This window comes from Dipodomys spectabilis, unplaced genomic scaffold (genome assembly GCF_019054845.1).
Source record: "Dipodomys spectabilis isolate Male_0828 unplaced genomic scaffold, ASM1905484v1 ptg000227l, whole genome shotgun sequence".
Classification (NCBI taxonomy): Eukaryota; Metazoa; Chordata; class Mammalia; order Rodentia; family Heteromyidae; genus Dipodomys; species Dipodomys spectabilis.
Window position 1 is genome coordinate 2,003,409 of NW_024870904.1, and position 26,789 is coordinate 2,030,197.

Below are 26,789 nucleotides of genomic sequence, written 5' to 3' on the forward strand. Positions count from 1 at the left end.
TTTTCTCTATTAGAAATATCATTTGTTGTAAAATCTCACAGATATTTGCTAGGAATTGATTTTGATCTCTGAAGAATTTCACTATTAACTAACAAAAGTGGAAATATATCTTTAGGGATCTACTGGAGAAATGACTCAGGAATATTTAACACATTTGAGCATTTGGTCATATTTATCATTTTTGTCATCTTGAGTGTTCTTTGACTCTCTATCTATTTGCCTCCACATTCCATGAAGGCTTATTAAAATGAAAATCTTCCTAAGGTATATTTTATTCCCCTCCCACATATATTTTGTGTTGTAGAATGTAGGTAAAGTTTACAAACCTTCATGGTACCAGTTCTTTTTTACATAGGAAGAAATATCAGGGTATCTAAGACCATATTTCAATATTTAGTATTTAAACCAAACATGGTTAACCTAGGATATTTTTATGTGGGAACTAAATCAAATCTTTTAAGGGCCCAATAAATCATTAGCTACTTTCTGGAGTACTGTTACTGTTTTTTAACATTCATGTGGACACTGCTTTTCTTTGATCTAATAATGTTCTATGTTTTGTATGCCTTGTGATATCCTGAATGTGTTCTGCTTGCTTATGAGAGTACTTGTTAATAGAAGGTCTAAATAGGATTTATGGTGAAGCAATAAATGTAAATGCAGAGAAAATATTTGTTTAATTCATTGTTACCTACTGATATATACTAAAATTTTATCAAAAATAATAATATAATTTTTTAGACACCACCTTAGACTTAATGTCATCATGCCAGATTATTGTCTCCTTAGAATTTTTATCTTGACTCTATTGCTAGCAGCAGAAATGTGTTTGCATTCATTAGGGCATCTGTAACTTTGTATTGGTCTTGGGGCCTGAATTCTTGGCCTGGTTATTGTCCATCAGCTCTTCAGGTCAAGGTGAGTGCTCTACCACTTGAGTCACAGTGCTACTTTCAGTTTTCTTGTGGTTTATTGGAGATAAGTGTCTCATGGACTTTCCTGCCTAGGCTGGCCATGAAACTTGATCCTCAGACCTCAGCCTCCTCAATAGCTAGGATTACAGGCATAAGCCACCAGTGCCCTGCAAATCTGTGTATTTTAGTGGCCAGGTTTATGTATTGTCAAATATTTCTAATTTGCTATTTAATTTTCCCAGTGAAAAGATAACATAGCCAGCTGCAAACATTTTATGTAAGACAAAAGCATACCTGCTGCATAATGAAATTCCAGATTGGAATTCTCTTGACCCAGGTCTAATTTCTTGATGGAAATGTGACATTACAGAAGCTGATGGCATTTGATGATGTGGCTGTGTACTTTACCTGGAAGGAGTGGCAGGATCTGGATCCTGGTCAGAGGACCCTTCATAGAGATGTAATGCTGGAGACCTATAGCAACCTCATGTCCTTGGGTGAGCAAAGGTTATTTTTACTTGGAAGATCAAGTGCTTTTATTTTAGTAGACATTAGACTATGATATTTAGGTATAAGATTCCAGTCCATTCCCTTGTAAAAAAACTGCTAGTATAAAATCCAGGCAAATTCAGGTCTGGGAGCTTGATGTTGTTTGCCTTTCACACTACTGCTTGAGCCACCACTCTATTTTGGCTTTTGTTTTGGGGTATATTCTGAATTTCCATGCCCAGGTTGGTTTCAAGCCTGCCTCTTCTGATCTTACCTCCTAAATGTAGGGTTAGAAATGTAAGCCTTTGGACCATTACATTTTGTTTTAAAAAAAAAAGATTACAGTCCATGGGAAGTGTCATTTCTTCCTAAGGGAAACTTCAACTTCATTATGTGTAACTCATGAGCTAATTTTATTCTCAGTCTTTAAGATTTCTAATCAGTAGTTGGACAAAAGTTCTAAACTATGATCCACTAATAGGAGACTGACTTTCCAGACTTGGGGTGATTATTATAGGTGGATCTACACTCTAGATAGAATATACATTACTACTGTCAGCATGATCTGGAAATCAGTAGGTGAAAGTGTGAAAGTGTGTATTTGTAAGCCAAACCTGACATAGGTTGCATTGTTTCAAGCTTGGAATTCTAGATACTCTGTAGGCTGAAATCTGAGGATTTTGGTTTAAAGCCAGCAACTGTAGAAAAATGAACATGAGACTCTTATCTCCAATAACCATTCAAAAACTAGAAATGTAGCCAAGACACAAACTAGTAGAATGCTAGATTTGAGCAAAAGAGCTGAGTCCAAGCCACACATTTGGAAAATAAACCCAAAGCTGGGGGAAAGTACACCATGGAGCTGTTAAGAATTGAGAAACCATGGACTGGGAAGGTGGCTCAGTGGTAGAGCCCGTGCCTTGCATGCTTGCGGCCCTGTGTTCGATTCCTCAGCACCAAAAAAGCAGAAAAAAAAAGCCAGAATTGGCATTGTGGCTCAAATGGTAGAGTGCTAGCCTTGAGTTTAGGAGGTGTGATACAGCTCCTAGGCTCAGAGTTCAGGCCCCACAACCGATCCCACCCCCCAAAAAATAAAACAATTGAGAAACCAGATTTAGGAGCAACCCAGTGAACAGGATGTCTGCAACATTACATTAATGATGACCCAGCAAGAGCAATAGTTCTCGACTATTTCTTACTCACAGGGCACTGTGTTCCTAAACCTATATTGATTGTGAAGCTGGAGCAAGGTGCAGAACCATGGATGAGAGAAGACTCAGAAGAGAATTTCACAGGTGAGTTAAAGCATCTTGAATAGTGATGTTGGGTCCAGAGCCCAGTGGGTCTGTTTATCTTGAGCTGTAAAGAGCAATAGTATTCCTAGTGCCCTTGAGTCATGTATGGAAGACAACTAGGTGATCCTTTGTCTCAAGGAATTGTCAATCCAGAATTCTCGTGGAGACAAACTGAATTTGATGTTCCAGTGTAGTTAATGTTAGCACTTCTCTTTGTCTGTAGAAAAGTCATTCATAAAGAGAAAAAGACAATAAGAAATGTAGTAAAGAGATCTCATTTTAAACTAGTGTTTTGCAGGTAGGAGGAAAATAGGATCAGGACAATTTCTTATCTGTGGTGCTGGGCATAGAGGGAGATTCAGAATGGAAGCGTTAAGAGTACAGAGATGAATAACTTGAGTAAATATTTTCTTGAGAAAAATATAAAAATCTGAAATACAGAAAAACATTATTTTCCATTGTAAAATGTCAGTACTACTTTCTTAATTACTACATTGCAGAGAAATATATATATTCTGCAAAAGCAATGCTTTGATATTTCAAAATATTGTAACAGAATGTGAGGAAATATCTTTACATTAAGGAATATATGGATCTCATTTATGTTTTTGTTTATTTTTCTATTATTCATTTTAGATGTCCCACAAATGGAGGATGTGATTAGCACCTGTCAGGAAAGTAACAATAAGTATCTCTCTGAAGTAGCAATCATGTATAGTAACCAAGGGGAGGAAAAAGTGAGACTTATAAGAAGTTTTCATTTGAGCTCCATACAGAAGTCAGAACTGATTAAGAATAATGGGAACTCCTTAGGGATGAGGATAGAAAAGGTCACTGGCTGTCAGAGCATGGGTATTTTCAGTGAACCTGGTAAGATGTGTGCTGCATATAGTACTCATGTGTCTTCTGTAGTTGACAAATGTAAACAGTGTGAAAAGTCTTTCACTGAGAATTAACACCCTGTTGTCCCTCAGAGAAAACACACAGGAGAGAAACCTTATGAATGTAACATGTGTCAAAAGTCTTTCACCCAGAAATCAAAGCTTACTGTCCACCAGAGAACACACACAAAAGAGAAACCTTTTCAATGTAACATTTGTGGAAAATCTTTCATATGCAAGGCATATCTTACTAGACACCAGAGAACACACACAGGAGAGAAACCTTATGAATGTAACAAGTGTGGAAAGTCTTTCACTGAGAAATCAAAGCTTACTGTCCACCAGAGAACACATACTATAGAGAAACCTTATGAATGTAACGTTTGTGGGAAGTCTTCCATCCAGAAATCAAAGCTTACTGTTCACCAGAGAACACACACAAAAGAGAAACCTTTTGAATGTAACATTTGTGGAAAGTCTTTCTCCTGGAAGGAATATCTTACTAGACACCAGAGAACACACACAGGAGAGAAACCTTATGAATGTAACATGTGTGGAAAATCTTTCACCTCGAAGACATACCTTACTGTCCACCAGAGAACACACACAGGAGAGAAACCTTATGAATGTAACATGTGTGGAAAGTCTTTCACCTGGAAGACTTACCTTACTGTCCACCAGAGAACACACAAAGGAGAGAAACCTTATGAATGTAACATGTGTGGAAAGTCTTTCTCCTGGAAGGCATATCTTACTCTCCACCAGAGAACACACACAGGAGAGAAACCTTATGAATGTAACAAGTGTGGAAAATCTTTCACCCAGAAATCGATGCTTACTCTCCACCAGAGAACACACACAGGAGAGAAACCTTATGAATGTAACATGTGTCGAAAGTCTTTCACCGAGAAATCAAAGCTTACTCACCACCAGAGAACACACACAAAAGAGAAACCTTATGAATGTAACGTGTGTCGAAAGTCTTTCACCGAGAAATCAAACCTTACTCGCCACGAGAGAACACACACAAAAGAGAAACCTTTTGAATGTAACATTTGTGGAAAGTTTTTCTCCTGCAAGGAATACCTTACTCTGCACCAGAGAACACACACAGGAGAGAAACCTTATGAATGTAAGATGTGTGGAAAATCTTTCACCAAGAAATCAAATCTTAATCTCCATCAGAGAACACATACTAGAGAGAAACCTTTTGAATGTAACATTTGTGGAAAGTCTTTCTCCTGCAAGGCATATCTTACTCTGCACCAGAGAACACACACAGGAGAGAAACCTTATGAATGTAAGATGTGTGGAAAATCTTTCACCAAGAAATCAAATCTTAATCGCCATCAGAGAACACATACCAGAGAGAAAACTTATGAATGCAACTTGTGTCGAAAGTCTTTCACCCAAAGAAGAAACCTTACTGTTCACCAGAAAACACACACATTAGAGAGACCTTATGAATGTAACATGTGTGGAAAGTCCTTCTCTTGGAAGTCAAGCATCAATGTCCATCAGATAATACACACAGGAAGGAAACCTTATGAATGTAACCTGTATGGAATGACTTTCACCTGGAAGTCAAACCTCACTGTCCATCAGAAAAAACACAGGAAAGAAACCTTATGAATGTCATGTTTGCGGAAAGATTTTCAGCCAGAAGCTACAACTTACTATCCACCAGAGAGCACACACAGGAGAGAAATTTTATGAATGTGACCTATGTAGAAAATCTTTCATGCAGAACATACACCTTTCTGTCCATCAGAAAAAAACCAACCAGAGAGAAATATTATGTATGTAGCAGGCATGGAAATTCTTTCACCTGGAAGGCACAACTTAACATCCATCACAGACACAAGGAGAGAAACCTTATGAATGTGACCAATGTGGAAAGACAGCTTAACACACATAAGTTGATTCACACAAATGAAATAACTTAGGATTGTACCAAATGGGAAAGTCTTTGATCTGTAAGAAAATTGAAATTGCAATACAGAACCAATACAGGATACAGACCTTATGATATAGCAGATATGGAGTCCTCGAACTACAAGACACAGCTCAGGGTTCATCACAGAACACACAAAACACACAGACACCCATACACCCTCACACACAAAGAGGAGAAAAATCATATGTAGAAAAATTGGAAAGGTTTTCTAGAAAAAGTCATAACAATAGTAAAGTCTTTCTTGGAGGGGTAACAATGCTTGATAGAAAATGTATTAATGACCTAACTCATATAATGGTATAACCAATCGATACAATATCTTTACAATAAAATATATATTTAAAAAATATGATGGATTAATAAAGACTAGAATCTCTGCATTTTTTGGGGGGGAGTTCCGGTCGTGGGGCCTGAACTCTGGGCCTGGGCGCTGTCCCTCAGCTCTTCAGCTCAAGGTTAGCGTTCTACCACTTGAGCCACAGCACCACTTCCGGCTTTTTTTTTCTTTTTGCTTATATGGTGCTGAGGAATCGAACCCAGGGCCTCGAGCATGCAAGGCCAGCGCTCTACCACTGACCCACCTTCGCAGCCCTGCATTTTCTCTTGGGGGAGAACCCCAAAATGTCTTCAGTGCTTGCACTTTTCTTTAATTAATCATTGGTGATGAAAAACTTGTGATTGATTCACTCTTAGCCCATTTAGTTGTTCTGCTGAGTGAGCTATAATAAAAGACCAGTGTGGACGATGTGTCGCACCTGTGTTATCTCATAGAGGGCCAAAGTAGATATGACATTAGCGAAATAATCAAGCACACAAAGATATTGATCAATCTCTCACAAAAATTGAAGTTAACAAAGGAATAAAACCATCTGCCACTTGAGCTACACCATCACTTCTAGACCCTGAGAGGAAGGAAGGAAGGAGTAGGGAAGTGAGAGATGGAAAGAAGAAGGGAAGAAATGAGGAAGAAGGAAGAAATAAACTATTCAAAAGAAGAATGTTTAATTTTTGGTGAATGTGAGAATTATTGTTTCAGAGGTGGAGCTCAAGAAATATGGCTTTTACAAAAAGCAAATATTTGAATGTTTACAAAACGATAAAGAGGATGTAACATTTTATAAACTGATTTAATAATACAGTAATATTAAGTAAGGAGGTCAGGTGTGGCTGGTGCCCTATTGGCCACATGGTAGATGGTGGGGTCTGGCATCTTGTTTTCATGCAGGGGGAAGGAAATGCCCCATCCATCACTTACCTCCCAACTGATGGGTGTGGCTGGATAACTGTAAGCAGGCATGGGCATTTGGCTGATGTTACTCAATCTGAAAGTCCAGTGCCTGGACTGGGAATTTCCTGTAGACCTGCCTCCTGCTTAGGCCCTATTTAGGCCGGACCAGCAGTGGCACCAGATGCCATGCCACATGTCTCTGTAATCATGTCCTGTGTGCTTTCTCCTGGCTTGTCTCTCGTCATCTAGTGTCCCAATTCATCACTTTCTTGGTGCTGATTGGTTTCTCGGTGCTGTTTTTATTCTCTCCCCCCCTTTCTGTCCTATTTCCAAGCTGTCTAAGTGTATTTGTGGACTGCAAGTCTTTGTTAGAACAGGCTGCTTGCAGACTGCTAGCTGTGAAATCCACTCCAGTATTCCATCTACCATAATGTGGCTTTGAACAAATATAGTGTCTTCTTTTACAGAAACAGAAAGGTTGACCTGAATTTAGAATTTCTAGAGCCAAGATCGATGCCACTGTATAGTTACGTAATTAAAGATATCCTGCAGGTATTTAGAAACAATTTCTGTTACATCAGAAAGAGCTTAATTAATAAACCAAGACCAAGGCTCCAGATCCTATATAAGCCAGTCATTCTAGATATGTCTAGAGCTGTTTGGTTACATGAAGAGCAATACTTTCACACATTCATGAAGGAACGTTATTGTGCCAATATGAGGTTTTGAACTCAGGAACTGAGTTGAAGCCAGCCAGAGCTGGCTTCAAAGGAGATTCTCTCATCTTGGCCTCCATAAAAGCTAGCCCTGTGGGCTGTTCTGAAGAAATCTGTCTCTGGGAACATGAGGTTTCCTTCAGTGCTTCAGTTCAGGCTTCCTGTGGCTTCAACAATTTCAGTATTTATTTCAATAGTTCAAAAATAATAACTCTTCTTCACAGTATTTTCACAATAAAAAAAGGAATCCTTAAATCCTGCCTATGATTCCATTTACAAGATAAGGACAGTGGAGTTCACATTGCAAGATTTAGCTAGTTGCTCGCTTAACGCCTTCCATCACACTGTTCACCCTTCTACTTTTTTGGGGTGGGGGGTCCGGGCTTGTGGCCTGAACTCTGCGCCTAGGTGCTGTCCCTCAGCTCTTCAGCTCAAGGCTTGCACTCTACCACTTGAGCCACAGTGCCACTTCCAGCTTTTTTTTTTTTTTTTGCTTATGTGGTGCTGGGGAATTGAACCCAGGACCTCATGCATGCATGGCAAGTGCTCTGACACTGAGCCACCTTCCCAGGCAAACCCTTCTGCTTATCTACAGAGGCCTAGTAAAAAAAATGGGATTGGGAGGCACCTGTGCCCTTGGCCTTCCTATTTGTACCACACACACACACACACACACACACACACACACACACACACACACACACATACACACTATCCATTTGGAAATCGCTCATTCTCCCATGTTTACAAACTGTATGCTTTCTGAGGATGGTTCACAGACTGGAGTCCTACCTAGGCCTGTTATATACCTCAAATTATGAACCAAAATACCACGTTCATTAAAAGTATGCCTGATGATAACATATTTTATTAATGTTTTGTATTATTTTTGTTATTATCATTTGACCAACACTTTCCTTGAATTCAGAAGTAAAGGGACTTAATGCTCACTGAATTGGTAAAGTACCCTTTCCTCTTTTAATTTCAGACCAGCAATTAAAAATGAGCAATTACACTCCCTCATGTGTGGAATCCTAACTACTCAGGAAGCTGAAATTAGATAGTTTTGTAGGCCATCCCATGCAAAAGCTCCATGAAAATGGTATCTTAGCCAATAAAAGCATGGCTCTGGGTATATGTACCTACCTTTTTACTACTTCTGATATGTAATTATAAAATTAATGTATGGAAAGGTCCAGGCAGAGAAGCAAGACCCTACGGTGAAAAATCAGTGATACAAATGGTCATCTTCTATAGAAGGTAAAGGAAGCCTCACAAGTTTTTGCCCCTAAATTCAACCTGAGGACCAATAATGAGGTACGTGTAACCAATACATTCTTCCAAATATTTAGTGGAAGAATTTGGGTGTGGATTACCCAATGATAGGTAAACAGACCTTTACCAAGTGATTGCAAAAGGACCTTTGCATATGGCTATATGATGTTATGAATTATATATCCTGTTATGTGGACACCATGAGTCCTGTTTGGATCAAGTAATTAAGATCTAACAGGGCACTGGTGCTTCACATCGGGATTCGTACTTGCTCAAGAGCATGAGGTTTAAAGATCACAATTGAAAGGCAAACTAGGTAGGAATAGCTGTAAAAGTGTTATGGCCAATTATCACCAAATTTCCCACAAGTAATGCTGTGAATGAAGTTGATAGACTGTCAACACTTTTGTTCCTTTATTACCAAAGCTCAGGGACAGTACCCGGGCCCTGAGTAGAAAGAACTCCAGGGCCAGGGAAGATATTCTGGAAAATGGGTTTTTGGCCCTCGTGCAGAAAAGTTACCATTCTTGTTTAAGCCTAAAGTCCTCGATAGTGTATAGTCATTGTCCTCAATTGAGGTTGATATTGAAATATCTTATAAGCCAGCGTAATGATAGATTGTACGAATATTTTGGTTTCTTTTGTCAAGTGAATCCACATGCACATACCTTTATGTTTCTGACTAGTTCATAAGTCCTTGTAGAGGTTCAAGATGCTATGCAGGACAATGTGGTCCAAGTCTGTAAAGTGCAGAATGAGACCTTCAAAGAGAGATCTCAACATATAAAATGTGGCCAAATATTGCAGTATACTTGAAACAGTATCATAAGAAAAGAAGTATCAAGTAGTGATGATTTAAGGTCCCAGAATACCAATATATTTGAACGATAAGATTGGTCTATGCCAGAACTCAAAATGAAAGGTACAGGAAAGAAAAGTTTGGTAAGGAGCCAGCTGAGGAGAGGAGGGCAGTGCCAAAGTCTTCATGCAATAGGCAAACCTGGCAAGTCCCTTGGGACAGGAGTGAGAAGCCCAGAGCAGGGTGTGTGCTACCCATCAGTCCACCACCAGCACAGCATGGCACCTGCAGCATGAGCCAAGTTGCACACGTGTTTCCTGCAGTGCTGACTGTTGACACAGGGACCTGTCAGAGAAGTCAGTGGCCTAATGTAATAGTCTTGTCCTATGTAGATGATACAATTACTTGTGGACTAGAGAATTGGTAGTAAAACATTGCTAGATGACCTAGTAAAAATTCTTCAGGATGTGTGTGAATGTGTGTGCCCTAAGAAGAAAAGAAATTGAAAAGTAGTTCAGAGAGAACTTCAATGACAAGTGTGGGACTTGAGTGCACAGCAAAATAGATCCATTACTATCACAACAAATAGGTGAAAAGGAAGGGTTTCCTTCACTTATTTTTACCAACCCTTACAAATCCCATTGTGTTCAAAATAATAAGAATAGAAATGTATGTGTTGATGCTTAATGTTGTACAACAGCTAGTTTATCAATGACAGCAGAGGCCTAGGGTCTCTTCTGTGTGCTGTCCCTGAACTCTCTGGAAAGGAGGACAATACTATTGAAAGTGAACTTATGTCACTTTTAAGTTTGTCGTTTAAATTCCAGAGGAATATTGACTAATTTAAATAAGCAGACTTTTTGTTTTGCGGTCTTTAGGCTTGAACTCAGGGGACAGGTGCTGTCCTTGAGCTGCTTTTGCTCAAGGGTAGCACTCTACCACTTGAGCCACAGCACAACTTCTGGCTTTATTGGTGTATGAAAATCTGAGGAATAGAACCTATCTCCTCATTCATGCGATGCAAACACTCTACCACTTAGCTACCTTCCCTGTCCTATAAGCAGACATTTTATGTTAAAAGAAGAAAGAATAGGTTGCTATGTAGGATCCACTTTCCATGTGCAAGTCTGAAGGTTCAACCCCTCAAATTGAAAGGAAGAAAGTAGAAAATGGAGTGACAGGAAGTATTCAGTTACAACTACAAAGAAAATTAGAACAAAGGCAATGAGCAAGTAATTAGGTTTTTGTTTGGGATTGTTTCTTTATTCTTTCAATTGTTAGCTGTGGGGTTTGAACTCAGGGAGGGCCTGGCATATTCCCTATGCTTTTTACTAAAGGCTGGCATGCTACCACTTCCAGCCAGAATGTCACTTCTAGTTTTCTGGCATTTCATTGGTGATAAGTCACAATGAATTTTCTGCTGATGTGGTGCTGAGGAATGGAACCCAGTGCCTCATGTATGCAAGGCAAGCACTCTACCACTGAGCCACACTCCCAGGCTGCCTCCTTTCTTAAAAAAGTGTGGTTGGGGCTGGCAATGTGTGTTAGTGATAAAGTACTTGCCTAGCAGGCATGGAATACTATGTTTGATATTTCAGTACCTAATAAACAACAACAGCCCCCAAATACCCCTAGAAGCACTGGTGCTGTAGCTCAAATGGTAGAGTTGTAGCCTTCAGCATAATGAATTTCAGGAACAGTTTTCAAGCCCTGAGTTCTAGCCCCAGGAATGTCAAACAAGAACAACAAAAACAAGATGAAATGAGCAAAAGAAAACAAAAAACCTAATGTCAGCAAGTTTCATTGATAAACACAACACACAAACACACACATAGACACACATACACAAATACACTTTTATCAAACCATATTCCTCTCCTTTACCATGTCTGCTCTCCGTCCCTGCACCAACTGCTACCTACATCCACTGGAGAACTTACTCTGTGTTTCTCTTGTTTTTGCATTCTTAAAAAAATTTATTGTGAAGATTAAAATATAAAAGTAGTAGCAATAGTCATGAGAAAAATTCCAATCAAAAGTACAATAAAATAACCATTTCATACATGTTAGTGTGGCCATAGTTTTAAACAAAACAACAAAATCCTTCCAAAGTCTAACAAAAGCTAGGAAAGATGTGACAATAATGTGAACTTGTGCATTTCTCTCAGGTATGTAAAACTATCAAAGATGGGACAAAAAGTCCTAAAAAGAACTGAATATAGAATTACATAGAAATATGGTCCAGCACTTCTACACTTGTACATAACTTAGAGAAAAACAAAGATTTCTATAAATACCATCAAATAGGGGCTAAGTTTCAAGAAAGACAAATACCACAAAGAAGTCCAAGAGTATTAACAGAGATTAATTGAACTACTTATAACACACTCAGTCCTGTACAGCAGTTAAAATTATGTTTGACCACACTTTTTCAGCAAATCCATTAAAACTTCATTAGGATAGTCTCATGTTATTTTTGTGGATGTGATGTCTGATAAGATTCTAGGCAACCTTTACCTTCCATGAGAACTTACCTTCTAGGTGTCATTGAATCACAAAAAAGTGAGGCAACATTGTGCTTAAAGTAAAAAATGAGAAGCAAACTAAAGCAAATCTGAACTTAACTTAGAAGCCAAGATTTGATCATCTGCTAAATCTACAAGCCATCTTTAGCTTTTTTAGAAACATGTTCCTAAAGCTGAATCTGTTTTTTTTCTGTTTTTCAAACTTGGACACAGTTAGGTTCATAACATGGAATGTCAAACAGAGTGAGAAATAAAAGAATCTCATCAGAGATCCTTTCTTGCTGTTGACAGTGAGTAAAGATTCTGGAACCATGGCTTGGAGAGATGTCATATGAGAGTCAGAAAAGAACCTGTGTGATTTTACCCTTGAAGTTTCTGGTCAGAACATGATACTTGGACTGGTAAAGCATAAAGCCTTCGTATGGGAGAAGAAACATTCCTGAATCATGTAGAGCATTAAAGTCTCCACTAAAGACAAATCCACAGAAGAGTGAAGTCTTATGTGTTACTAAACAATATTAACAGAAAATACACTACAAATGTAGATCCATAAAATTAAAGAGAAACAACTTATATAGGTATGTGCTTTTGCTTATACTTGTTGGTTGATTACACAGGAAATTCTTTTATCCAGCATTCTGGTTTTTCTTACACTTACCCACAATGGTAGTTGTTAATATAAAATGCATGAACTTTGCAGTTATATTCACAAAGAAGAAAATCAATTCTGTTTACTTCGGTAAGGTGTTTTTGATAGAAAGACAATATGAATCCTTTAAAAGCAGTGTTTGCACATTAGTACTGGGTTTTTCTAATTCACAAGAATATTTTCTTACTTTGAAAAACTTAAAGAGAATTTATTATGGGCTTAGTGTTCACATTCACAATACTTAAGATGAGGAGTGTTACAAATTTCAAGGTGGCGAATTTTCTGTTTGTTTTGGGATTTGGACTGTCCTCATCCACATTAGCGACTGAATATCTTGCCTTAAAATTTTTCAAGTTTTCTATTTCATATTATTTTTTAGGATATAATCTGAATTTAAAAGAGGACATTGTAACTGGGCTCTCATGTCTAATGGCTGTAATCTTTGCTACTTAGAAGGCTGAGAGCTGAGGAAAGTTTGTATCCCCACTTTTGCTCCTCAGCTCCACCCAGACCTGAGCTCCTTCCAGACCTAGAGTTACCTCCATACTGCTTACCACTCCCTCGCTCTACCCACACCTACCTGAGCATGCACCTACCTAACTTCCTGCTCCCCAGCTCCTGTGACTACCTGAAGAAAGACAGATGCATGTGCTCTGTCTCCTGGGAAATATGGTCCTTCTAGTAAACTTTATAATAATCTTTCTCCTGTGCCTGCTTGTGGTCCCCTGGGATACACATGAAGGATCCCTACAAGGATCACAAAATAAATCCATGGGTAAAAGAACATCTGAGACACTTATCTCCAATAAAGTAGCCAAAGTAGCTAGATGTTGAGATGTGGCTTATGTGGTACAACATTATCATTGAACCAAATAATTTCATGATCATTTTCCAGACGTTGAGTTCAAGAATCAGGACAAGCACACACCTATCTAGGGCATTGTATTTTATTCAAATTCTATTTTATCAATTGATTAGGAACACATAATCAGGAAGTCTCTCATTTTTTTTTTGGTCAGACATGGGGCCTAAACTCTGAGCCTGGAGAACTGTTCCTCAGCTCCTAAACTCAAAGCTAGCACTCTACCACTTGAGCCACAGTGCACTGCAAGCTTTTTCTACCTATGTGGTTCTGAGGAATAAAACGTGGGCCTTATTTACGCAGGCAAGCACTCTACCACTGTATCACTTGCCCCGACAGACTCTATTATTTTAAGCGATGGATTATAGGCCAATTATATTAGTGGAGAAATTGTAGTGTGTCAGAACAGACACATAAAGTGGAGTATATCTGTGCCAGCAACATTTTGAAAGTTTCAAAAGCCATAGGAAGTGCAGAGGGTCAAAAGGGGATGAATATGTTTATATAAGACATTTTCAAGGAATGTTTAAGATTCATTGGCTTCAATTCACAAAAAGCAAGTTTATAAAGTCACATGGGGGAGTACCAGAATCTCTAGGTTCAGGAGTATAAGCACACAACTCCTGACTCTCCTTGTCTAGAGGACCAGAGGTTTGTGAGCCAGTTTCTGGTACCCAGAGGAACAAATGCTAATGGCAGCACAAACCTATGAGCCCATAAAATATCATCAAACCCAGACTGGGGAAGGACTCTCCCTAGGATCCTCAGATGGCTTCAAGTTATACTTCCCAAGAAGACAAGTTGGGCTTCTACCTCTTGTCTCTGACTATGGAGTGCAAAGCTGTACTTAAGAGCACTTCCAGCAGCAAGACAAAAGGAAAGAAACCCGAATTTGCAAACTGAAAACACCAACAGTGAGCAAGGAGGCTTTGGCCTCTTTTCTCCCCTTTCCCTCAACACACTTTCAAATGATCTGTGTCCTGATAGAAACTACAATTCCCATAATGCAATTCATTCACCTAGGGGACATGGGCCTGCTACAGGGTTTTCACTGGTGCCAGACACTTGGTCCTAAGTGTGCATGGATGCATGGGGAACTTTCTCTCCCATCTACGGGAACTAAGCTGAGTTCCTCCTTGAAAAATCAGTTTACCTCCTGAAACTTTGTGAGATCAACCAAAAGAAAGAAATGTATTAGGAGCTTTAGATAATTTGGCCTTCTAATTCTTAGTTCTATTAATGTAATTGAGGTTATGAGACTCCATGTTTTTGTTGTTATTATTGTTAAAAATGTATGTTCTGGTCCATTTAAATTATGTCCCTTTTGCCTTAAAATTTTGAATATCTCCCCTCTCACATTAAAAACGTATTTGTAGCTGTGTGCCAGTGGCTCATGCCTGTAATCCTAGGAACTCAAGAGGCTGAGATCTGAGGATGCTGGTCCAAAGCCAGCTCGGGCAGGAAAGTTCATGAGCTTTCTCTCCATTAAACCACCAGAAAAATGGAAGTGGCCTTGTTGCTCAATTGGTGTAGAACTCACCTTGATCTGAAGGGATCAGGGATAGTGATCAGGCCCAGAGTTCAAGTCACACAATCAGGTATTTACAGACATTTAACCGATTGATTCTGGGATCATTTCCCCCTGCTCTAACATATATATACTGAAATAAGATAGCAGGATTTTAAGGTAGCCATACTTTATAATCTTTGAATTAAATTGATTTGTCAAACTCTCCTCATTACTTCCCCAGAAACTCCCAAATTCCATCTATGAAATTTCAAGGAGTTTTTGGTTATTTGTGTCTGAAGTTTTCCTTCCCTTAAAAAGTTTTTTTCCCTGGTTTTGTTGTTGGTCCTGTGGCTTGAACTCAGAGCATGGGCACTGGGTTTTTTAGAAAATGGTACTCCTTCCCAAGACTTGAAAAAATGGTTGTCTAGGAAGATTAGGTTGAATGTGGGTGGAGGTAGTGTTTAGGGTAGGTCTATGTTCATGTGAAGCTTGATTACTTGCCCCAAACCAGTCTGTTTTTACTTTTCTGTTTTGCATACCCTGTTTTGTTTTGATTTTCTACCTCTTCTCTGTTCCTAGAAGTTTCTGGCAGCAACTGTAGGCTACATATCTAGGGGTCCTCAGACTTGTCTTCCCAGACTGTATGCATTACACTGTGGAAAAAACCTTTTGCCTCTCTCCCTCATATCAAACATCCTAAGCTGTCTCTTAAGGGTTTATTGTGATTGTTGATGATTCTTTCCCCACATCATGACTGGGAAGGCTTGTGTAGGAAATATTCATGCCTGATATTCAGTCCTCCAGTGCATAGGTTCTCCATGCCTCTTTTAGTGGACCTGAGCTATTCCTCATAAAAGTGCAGATCATGAGGCACATTTGGATGTATAGACGGCAACATTGGAGCACCTATAAAATATGAAGCAAAAAGAATTCTTTCTTTCTGTAAAAGTTAAAAGTAAGTTCCTGAGAGGCAAGGAGATAAGAATCAGGTAAAATTGGCTGCTTCCTAGATTAGCTGTGTCCCATAGTGTTCATTGTTCAAGGTTACATTTTTCAAACATTCATTTCTAAGTATTATGTTTATTGTGCTAGTATAAATAGAATTTACTTCCTACATTATTTTTGAATTGTCCATTGCTCACAGACTTGTCTGACTATTTCTTATACAAATATATCCTCTTATTGCATTGATCTCAATTATTGAGTGTTGTAGATCCTGAGGTAGAAGGTGCAAGTATGGTAAGGTACTCAGGGATAGATTATGGCTCTGAATTCCTCTGGAAGAAAAGGTGTATGAATGGAAAAAGTGTGAGTTTATGCAAAACACTTGTACAATTCATATGTCAGGAGATGTGGTGCACCCCACTTGGGTTCCAGTATTCCTAGAGATTCCATTGTTGGTGATGATCCACCACCATGGAGGGCCTGTGGACTTCACTTCTTGTCCGCTGTTCTGGTGTTAGGATCTTCCCAATATTCACCGAAGGACTGGTCTCAGAGGAGTGATGTGATCAGTGGTAACTTACTGGACCTCATGTTTGTCAGTCTGTGTGGACAAGCTCACCCTGACATTGTAGACTGGATGCTGCCTTGAGGCCTATTTGCATGAATACCTGTTTCGATTCCATACCTCTGCTTCAGAGACCTGTTTTGTTTCATGATTCTTTGATCACTTACAGTGCAAGCTTGTGTTATGTATCTGTACAGGCTGGTAGTTGAGCTGCGTATTGTTTTCAAGGGTGGAGTGGTGTTTCATGCCTCTTGCAGGAACAATTGTATTTTCACTAACCTTATAAATCCTCTGGGATTACTATTCAATTACCTTAACTTATGTTGCCTGTTCAGTTCATAGAACAATAATGGTAGATTAAGTTTGGGTCTCTTTTTGCTATTGAGCTTTAGAGGGCTCTTAGCCATTGCTGCCAATTTTTGGGAATATTGGTTGCCAACCTTATTGTACCCCAACTCTTCTTGCTAGTGCTACTGCTTCTGCTGTGAACCTCATGCAAACCATATATACAGCATAACATGTTAATTCTTTAGCTTGATAAATTTCTGGTGCCCTGGGATGCAGGTGGAGTAGATAAAAAGATTATGATAAGTTTTATGATTTGGAAACAGCAGTGATGTATGCTGATAATCAGGTGGACCTGCTAATGATGTGGTTAAAAATGATGTGTCATGCTAATGGTCAGTACATCTGCGTTATCTTTCTTAAATATGATGGAAATATGACTTGCACCACTATCCAGTGACATATTTGAGGAATCTGGTCCTTTGATAATTTAAGCTTAGACATTATGCAGCTTCAGGGTCAGATATCTGATATTGGTCACTGCACCCTATAGGTAGCACACTCCCAGAATTAGCTGCATCACTTCTCCATTACCTGCAGGGATTCAACCTGGATAATAACACACCTTTTGCTATTTCTTACGCCTTTTGCTCTTCCTTCTTTTTGTATGCCTTTTTCTTCCATTCTTCCTGAGATATATGATCTGCTGCTTTTTCAAGGTTCAGGCTGATAGACACTTGCTCAATTTACAAAATGATAAAGGAGAGAAATTCGAGACCCAGAGGTGCCAGGAGCTGGCAAGGTGTGAGCAAAATCTCCACAACCACTGCCCTATTCTTAGGAGGGTGTTTTCCTATTACTTCTGGCCCTGCGGGCTTACCTGTAGAAATTTGGTGGACAAAGGTTGAACTAGAATGAGGAAGGATGCATATGATCTGCACTTGCTGGCACATTGGGTCCTAGACCAATGTGATCCAAGCATTGTGCACTTAGAGAAAATGTCTATAGCTAAGGTCATTGCTGGAATAAAGAGAAATTCATCATTGGTCTTGTCTCTGTCTCTTCCATTATCATCCCCTTGTTCTTCTGGAGCACTGCTGGAGTTGTGGCTGGCCCCAGCAGTGGTAGTATGCTTACCTAGCACGCATGAAGCCCTGGGTTCAAGTCCTCAGTACCACATACAGAGAAAAAGCAGAATGTGGAAATGTGGCTCATGTAGTAGGGTGCTAGTCTTGAGCAAAAGAAGTTCAGTGGCAGTATCCATGCACTGAGTTCAAGCCCCAGGGTTGGGACATAAAACACAAGAAATGTAAGCTGGGTGCTGAAGCCTCATGTCTGTAATCCTCACTTTTCAATAGGCTGAAACTGAGAATCCCAATTCAATGTCAGACAGGCCAGCAACATGTGTGAGACACTTATCTCCAGTGACCACTAAAAATCCAGAAGTGTGTTGTGTCTCACATAGTCGAGCACTTGAGCTCAGTGATGGTTCCCAGGCTCAGAGTACAAGTGCCATGACCGAACAACAAACAAAAAAAGGATAAAAGTATAAATAAATGCATCAGAAATATAGACTTGAAAAATGAAAACTACACTTCACAGGTAGTGTTCGAAGCACTCCACTTTTTCCTGATCCTTTTCTCTTTGCCTCTTAGGAATTTACTTTTACAGAATAAAATTAGGTTTTCTTTATATTATCCGTGGTGCTTCTAAGTTGAAGTCTATAATCCAAATATGCACTTTGATTCCCATTTTTCATGAGGAATAGTTCAGCTCCACAAAACAGACATGCAAAACCCATATACTGGAGAAATAAAATCAGGTAAGAAAGTTTCCAATCCAATCCATCCCAATTATGTTGTATGTAAAGGATCACCCAAAAATCACAATAAGTTTTAGGAGACAAGTATAGGATCTCTGATTATGAGAGAGAGAGAGACTTGCAGATCCTGGGGTGACTGCAGGAGCAGGCAAAATGTGAGCAAAGGCTTCAGGGCCAATGACTCCCACCCTCAGGACTGCAAGTCCTTGCCCTTTATGGTTTGAGGAAGTGTGTGTTCTAGCTGATTCGCCTGGGGCTTTAAGTGAAGGGAGGCTTTGGTGGAAAAGCTAGATTGAAATAGAGTGAGGAAAGAAGTGTGCTGTTTGCCCTTTTTGGCAGAGTGGGCTTAGACCAATATTACACAAGTATTTGAGAGACACAGCAGAATTGTGCCATCATCCCTCTCTCTGTCTGCTTAATTATCATCCCATTGGCCCACAGAAGTCGTGCTTGTGCTCTGATGAGACTATGGCAGGAGACAAAATATTTATTCCATAGCTTAATGGATAAGGTCTGAGAAGACAAGTCTGAGGTCCCTTAGATATGTAGCCTAAAACTAGTGAGAGGAACTTTTAGTTTCAGAGAGGAGGTAAGAATATTAAAGAGATTTTCATATGCAAAAATGAGAAGACAAAATCAGACTGGTTTGCAAGTGATTAAGCTTCACATCAACATAGACCTACCCTAAACTTCACTCTTCTACACACCTGCATTCATTCTGACCCCCAAATCACTCTCTTTGTAGGAAAATCAGGGTAATGTGCCATGTACTGAAGATTCCCTGGGAGGAAACTTTTCACTATTTACCTGAAGACATTATTAAAGACACGCAAATAGAGCACAGCACATGCTCACAGATAGTGCACAAGCTCTGAGTTCAAGCCACAGGACCAATAGCAAAAACAACAATAATAACACCCTTATATGAAAAGCAAACTTCAGAAACAAACTAAAACTCCTTTTGATTTAATAGATAGAATTGGGGATTTTCTGGAAAATTAATTGATAGATTTTTTCGAAAGGCAAATCAACACAAGGATTATACTGCATATCCACTATCAATCTTCCTATTCTAAGCCTTTGTGTACGTTACAGCAATGGGAATTGACCCGGTATAAGTTGAGTGTCTGTGAGTACTTTTGAAAGATGAGAGGAGAGGTATTAAACAATTTAAGACAAAACAGAGATATAATTTACATTCAGCAGAACACAGGAATGGAACAAAAAGGAATGTATGAGCAACACAGTCACATAAACTCAATTTCATTATTAGAACAAAGAACCAAACAGTCAATTTATCCACTTGTCCCCATATATTTACATTTTGTGGCTGGTTTCAGGAAGGAAATATTGTTTTTCAAGTAAAATTCAACTTAGCTCCTACAGCAGGGAGAGAAAAATCCCAATACATCCATGCACTCTTGTGACCAGGATGGTGCCGAGCATTGTGGGAATTGTAGTCTCCAAGAAGGACATTTTCTTTGAAAGTCCTGGGTTGTTTTTGTTGTTTTGGAGGGTGGAGGTGGGGCAGAAGATCCTTTTGCGCATGCGTCTCCCCGCCCACCATGGGCATTTTAAGTAGGCTTCTTCTGGGTTCTTTCCCTTTGCCTTGCTGCTCGAAGTGCCCTGAAGTGAAGTTTGGACTTTTGGTGGCAGCCACCAGGCCAGCGCCCAGCTCTGTGCAGTGGAGCTTGGGAGCTGTAACTTGAAGGAATCTCAGGCTTTGGAACTGATGTCAGGTAGGAACTGTGCGATTGCTGCGGGAGTCTCCCCTCCACGTATTCCTTTCCCTTTTTCTGTTTCTGTTTGGTCGTTGGTGGGGCTTAAACTCTGGGCCTGCAAGAACCATTCCTGAGCTCCTCAGCTCAAAGGGAGAGCATTACACTTCAGTTAAAGTTCCTTCTGCCCCTTCCACACTTATCTGCAGTCTGGAGTTGATAATTTGCTTGAGGTTCAGGAGTTTGTGCTGTCATTAGGCTCTGGGCCCTGAGGTGGAAGAACCTGGTTCCCAAATATCTGAGAGCAAGCTGGGTGATTCTGCAGATGAGGAGAGCCCAAGAGCTGTGCATTTGTCCTCCAAGACCAAGGGATTCTTCTATTAACACACGTGACTTTATTTGCTTTGCCCAGGTGTAACAGGAGTACAGGGAGAATTCTAGTGAAATTGTGACGTGTGTGCCTCAACTCTTACATTGAAGTTGAATTTGGGTCTCCGGTGTTTTTTCTAATAGAGATATTTTAATCTGTTTGGCTTGAGTTTTAATCTCCTGGCTTTAGTTCACACGTGTTTGTATTCGACCCTGTATCTAGAGACAGTTGTACATGGGATATTGGAGTAGTGAGTGGCTGGTCCTGTATTTTTAGGAATGAAGCCTAGCAATGTTTGAAGCAGAGCACCCTATGAATAGGAATCTCCATCCTAAGTGGAGAGACCTTGTCAATTCTGAGAAGCCCTAATTGGAAGAAGCAGAAAAGCACAGGAAGGGGAAGATGTTGCTAGCTTCCTTTGCCTTATGCAAAAATAGTTGCTCCTTCCCTGAGCACCAGATTCAGGTGATACTCTTTCCTACACCACTCTCAATCACTTTGTGTTGTTGCAAGATTTAAACCAATTTCTAGGAGTCGTGATGAGCTGGATTGAGGAATAAGCCAGAGCATAGTTATGAGAGGGTACCTGAGGCTGTGGTTTGGGATGGTGGGGTAATTGTTATGACTCAAACTATCTATTCATGTATTAATCCCTAATCCTCTTCTTGCTAATTTATTCAGCCTGTTAACACTGTTATTTTTAGTATGTAATCATGCAAACTTACATTAAATGTGCCATCTATGGATTTGCTAATGGTAGCTCTAAAGGCTTGGTTTTGCCTGGTAGTACAGAAAGTGTTGGTCTGGGACATGTGTCCTAAAAAGAAAAATCACAGAAGAAAACTTGAGGTAATATGTCTTACTCAAGGTTGTATGCTTTGTAGGTGTTACTTATCTTCAGTTGTGTCACGTCTATATCGATTATTTTATGTTGTATCTTTATCTTTTGGATGGCCAAGGTTCTTCGCATGACTGTTTAGGGAAATGAACGTTAGGGACTTTTCAAACCTGGGTTTACCTCATCTTTACTCATGTCCCTTTGACCAAAGCGGTTAAATGGCAAATTGCTAATCATTGTATATGTGTGCAATGGTTAGAGTGAAATGTGCCATTTGACACCCATTATTGAAATAGTATAACATAAGAAATATATTTTGAATACATTTTTCTCTCTAATTTTGGGTGAAAACTACTGAGTTACATCATACATGTTTTCCATGGTGTTTCAATATGTAAATGAATGAGGTAGAACTCAAAATCGAATGGATTCCTAGGATACTTTTGCATTAAAAAAGCAGTTCATACATCCTGAAGTATATTCAGTAATAACTACTTTTAGTGGAAATATGATATGTTTTTGCTTTCAATTATTCAATAATTTCAGTGGGAACATTAATTTTTTCAATTTAGTGTGTATATAAACATAGAAATTAGTTGGTTTAATAATATCTATCTATCATGAAATGGGCTGGATTTGTGTTTATTGGACACTTTCATGCTCTGCTTGAGACATTAAAGATTCTTCTCTTATAAGAAGGCTTTACGATTTCACAATGAAAAATAAATATACATTTAAAAAAAGAAGGCTTTATGGTTTTCCAGCCCAGGTATCATGTTTGCAAGAGGAAATCCTGGGCCCCAAATCTCACAAATTCATTACTGAATGGGTCATATACCTTATATCCCAGCCATGCTTCCAGAATTTTCTGCTCATTGTCAGCAGCAAGACAGAATGAATGGATCTCTGGTGAGATGATTTTTTTATTTTTCATTTGTTTTCCATTCCATTATATGAACCTAAAGGTGTCCAAGAATTAAAAACAATACCAACCACACAGATTCAGCCTCAGGAACATATTAATAAATCAGGTAAAGATGGCTTGTAAATTAGTAGGTAAAGATTGCTTGTAGGTTTAGCAGATTAAATGGTTATATTTTTTCTAAGTTGAATTCAGATTGGCTTCAGAATGTCTAGGTTTCATCTTGTCATAAAATGTAGTCACATCTGTTATGTGATGTAATGACACCAAGCAGGTTACTTCTCAGGGAAAGTGAAGGATAGATTGCCACCAGATCACATCCTCATGAGTAACATTAAACTATCTCAATGAAATTTTCCTGGAATTGCTGAAATAGTGTGGTCATACACACGTTTGTATGTTCTTAAGGAATGATTAACCTATATGTACTTAAATTACTCTCCATATATAGTTCTTGGACTGCTTCATGGTCTTGGTCTTACTTGAAACTTTGCCTGTATTTGTTGCTAAGCTTTATGGTCTTTCTACAAATTCCTGTTTGTTCTCTAAAGTATTCTCACAAGATTTCTTTCCTCTATTTTCTCTCTCTATTTTTGATTTTCTACCCGCTAGTGTTGGTTATTTTTCTCTTTCTCTCTCTTCGTATCTATCTTTCTAATATTTTTTTTCTCTTTTCATTCCCTCTTTCCTCCATATGTGTCTCAGTTGTTTCTTTTCTTCAAATGATCTATCTGGAACAATATTTTCTTAGTGATCAGTTTTACATTGCTGATATGGCTCTTAGGATTGACATTTTTCTTACCCGTAGTATAGGAAAATTGTTGCCTAGAGAGTTCTACAGGATTCCACAAACAAAAATTAGAGAAACACAAAAACATAAACAGATAGACTTAGAGGCAACCAGGGTTCTGAATGCTCTCTGGCACTTTGTCCCTGGGCAACAGCAAGCAAGCATAGTTCCTTGAGTGCACACAGGGAAGATTACCATTAATAGCATGCAAAAATGAAGTATCTATGTTAATAGTACAATCAGAGCCACAACAGGTTGTGAGGAAAACATGTTTCCTTATTCTCCTGAGACAGAAGACTCTTGCCCAGAGAAAATCCAGACATGGAGTTCACCTTACCTAGCCTTCAAGGTCAATAGCACCTCAGTTTCAGATGCTATCTTTCCAACAGTAAGGAAAAGACCTGTACTCCAGTCTCTTAACCCTCTCCAGAATTCTCTTTAAGCCATCTGCCGCCAGCTCTTAGTTCTCTCAATGCTGTCAGGCTGGAATTCCAACCTCTCAAACCTTTCCCCCTTCAGCTCAACTTCAGAGTTCCCTACAGAAAAGTACTTCCTTCTATCAATTGGTACACTACAAGAAAATCTGTTTTCTCCTGATTTTGTGTTGGTCTAACTTCATTTGATGTGGTATTCAGTTTTGTTTTTCCTTCCCACTACTTTTGAATATTTTAATTCACTGCCAGTATAAGATTGGAACTAGTGTTGAAAAAAAATAATACAGTGTTGAGATGTTCTCTATTAGAAATATCACTTGTCCCAAAATCTCACAGATGTTTGCTCACTAATTGATTTTGATCTCTGAGGAATTTCACTATTAACTAACAGAAGTGAAAATATATCCTTAGAGATCTACTGGAGAAACAACTCAGGAATATGTAATACATTTGAACATTTGGTCATATTTATCATTTTTGTCATCTTGAATGTTCCTTGAGCCTCTCTATATTGGCCTTCACCTTCCATGAAGGCCTATTAAAATGAAAACCTTCTCAAGGAACATTTTTTTCCATGCACCTATATTTTGTATTATAGAATGTAGGCAAAGTTTACAAAATTTCATGGTAGCAGTTCTTTTTTATATAGGAAGGAAATATCAGGGTATTTATGACCACATTTCAATATTTAGTATTTAAACCAAACATGGTAAACCAGGCATATTTTTATGTGGGAACTCAATTAAATCTTATAAGGGCCTAATCCATCATTAGTTACTTTCTGGGGTACTGTTACTGTTTTTTTTTAATATTCATATGGACATTGCTTTTCATATCTAGCAATGTTCTATGTTCTGTATTCCATGTGATATCCTGAATGGGTGCTGCTTGCTTTTGAGAGTACTTGTTAATAGAAGGTCTAAATAGGATTTATGGTGAAGCAGTATGTGTAAATGCAGGAAAAATATTTTTTTAATTCATTTTTACCCTGGTATGTACTGAAATTTTATCAAAAATGATAATATAATTTTTCAGACACCTCCTTAGACTTAATGTTATCATGCCAGATTATTGTCTCCTTAGAGTTTTTATCTTGTCTCTACTGCTAGCAGCAGAAATGTGTTTGCATACATTATAGAAACTGTAATTTTTGATTGGTCTTGGGGCTTGAATTCTGGGTCTGTTTGTTTTGTTTTCCCTCAGCTATTCAGGTCAAGGTGAGTGCTACCACTTGAGTAACAGTGCTACTTTCATTTTCTGGTGGTTTATTGGAGATAAGTGTCTCATGGACTTTCCTGCCTAGGCTGGCCTTGAACCTTGATCCTCAGACCTCAGCCTCCTGAATAGCTAGGATTACAGGCATAAGCCACCAGCGCCCTGCAAATCTGTGTATTTTAATGACCCGGTTTATGTATTGTCAAATATTTCTAGTTTGGTATTTAATTCTCCCAGTGAATAAATAACAAAGCTAGCTGCAAACATTTTATGTAAGTCAAAAGCATACCTGCAGCATAATAAAATTCCAGGTTGGAATTCTCATAACCCAGGTCTAATTTCTTGATGGAAATGTGCCATTACAGAAGCTGATGTCATTTGATGATGTGGCTGTGTACTTCACCTGGAAGGAGTGGCAGGATCTGGATCCTGGTCAGAGGACCCTTCATAGAGATGTAATGCTGGAGACCTATAGCAATCTCCTGTCCTTGGGTGAGCAAAGGTTATTTTTACTTGGAAGATCAAGTGCTTTTATTTTAGTAGACATTAGACTATTTATGCTATTTAGGGAGAAGATTCCAGTCCATTCCCAGGTAAAATACTGCTAGTATAAAAGCCAGTCAAATTTGAGTCTGAGAGCTTGTTGTTGTTTGTCTTTCACACTAGTGCTTGAGCTACAATTCTATTTTCACTTTTGTTTTGGGGTATATTCTGTTTTTCTGTGCCCAGGTTGGTTTCAAGCCTGCCTCTTCTGATCTCACCTCCTAAATGTAGGTGTAAGCCTTTGGACCATTACATTTTCTGAAGAAAAAAAAGGATTCCAGGCCATGGGAAGTGTCAGTTTTTTCTAAGGGAAACTTCAACTTCATTATATGTAACTCAAGAGCTAATTTTATTCTCCTTCTTTAAGAAGGCAAATCAGTAGTTGGACAAAAGTTCTAAGCTATAATCCACTAACAGGAGACTGACTTCCCAGACTTGGGTAATTATTATAGGTGGATCTACAGTCCAGAATAGAACATACATTACTAATGACAGTATGCTCTGGAAAGTGTGTATTTGTAAGCCCAACCTGATACAGGGATTAGTGCTTCAAGCTACAAATCCTAGATACTCCGGAGGCTGACATCTGAAGGTTTCAGTTTGAAACCAGCAACTGTAGAAAAATGACCATGAAACTCTTATCTCCAATTAACCATTCAAAAACTAGAAATGTAGCCAAGACACAAACTAGTAGAGTGCTAGCTTTTAGCAAAACTGCTGAGTTCAAGCCACAGAGTTGGCAAAATAAACCCAAAGCTGGATGCTACTCCACCATGGAGCTGTTAAGAATTGAGAAACCATGGGCTTGGAAGGTGGCTCAGTGGTAGAGGAATTGCCTTCCATGCATGAAGCCCTGTGTTTGATTCCTCAGCACCACATAATCAGAAAATAAAAAAAGCCGCAATTGGCGTTATGGCTCATGTGACACAGTGCTAGTCTTGAGCTGAAGATCAGCTGAACAGCGCCCAGGCCCAGAGTTCAGGCCCACAACCGGACCCATCAACCCCCGCCCCCAAAACAATTGAGAAACCAGATTTAGGAGCAACCTCGTGAACAGGATGTCTGCGACCTTACGTTAATGATGACCCAGCAAGATCAATAATTCTCCACTATTTCTTAATCACAGGGCTCTATGTTCCTAAACCTAAATTGATTGTAATGCTGGAGCAAGGTGCAGATCCACGGATAAGAGAAGCCTCAGACAAGAATTTTACAGGCGAGTTAAAGCATCTTGAACGGTGA

The 26,789-nt window shown here is 39.0% G+C and overlaps 1 pseudogene; it reads left to right on the top strand.

Annotated features, from left to right (window-relative positions):
* Positions 1 to 1,302: 1,302 nt before the first annotated feature.
* Positions 1,303 to 26,789, top strand: LOC122123301 (annotated as a pseudogene).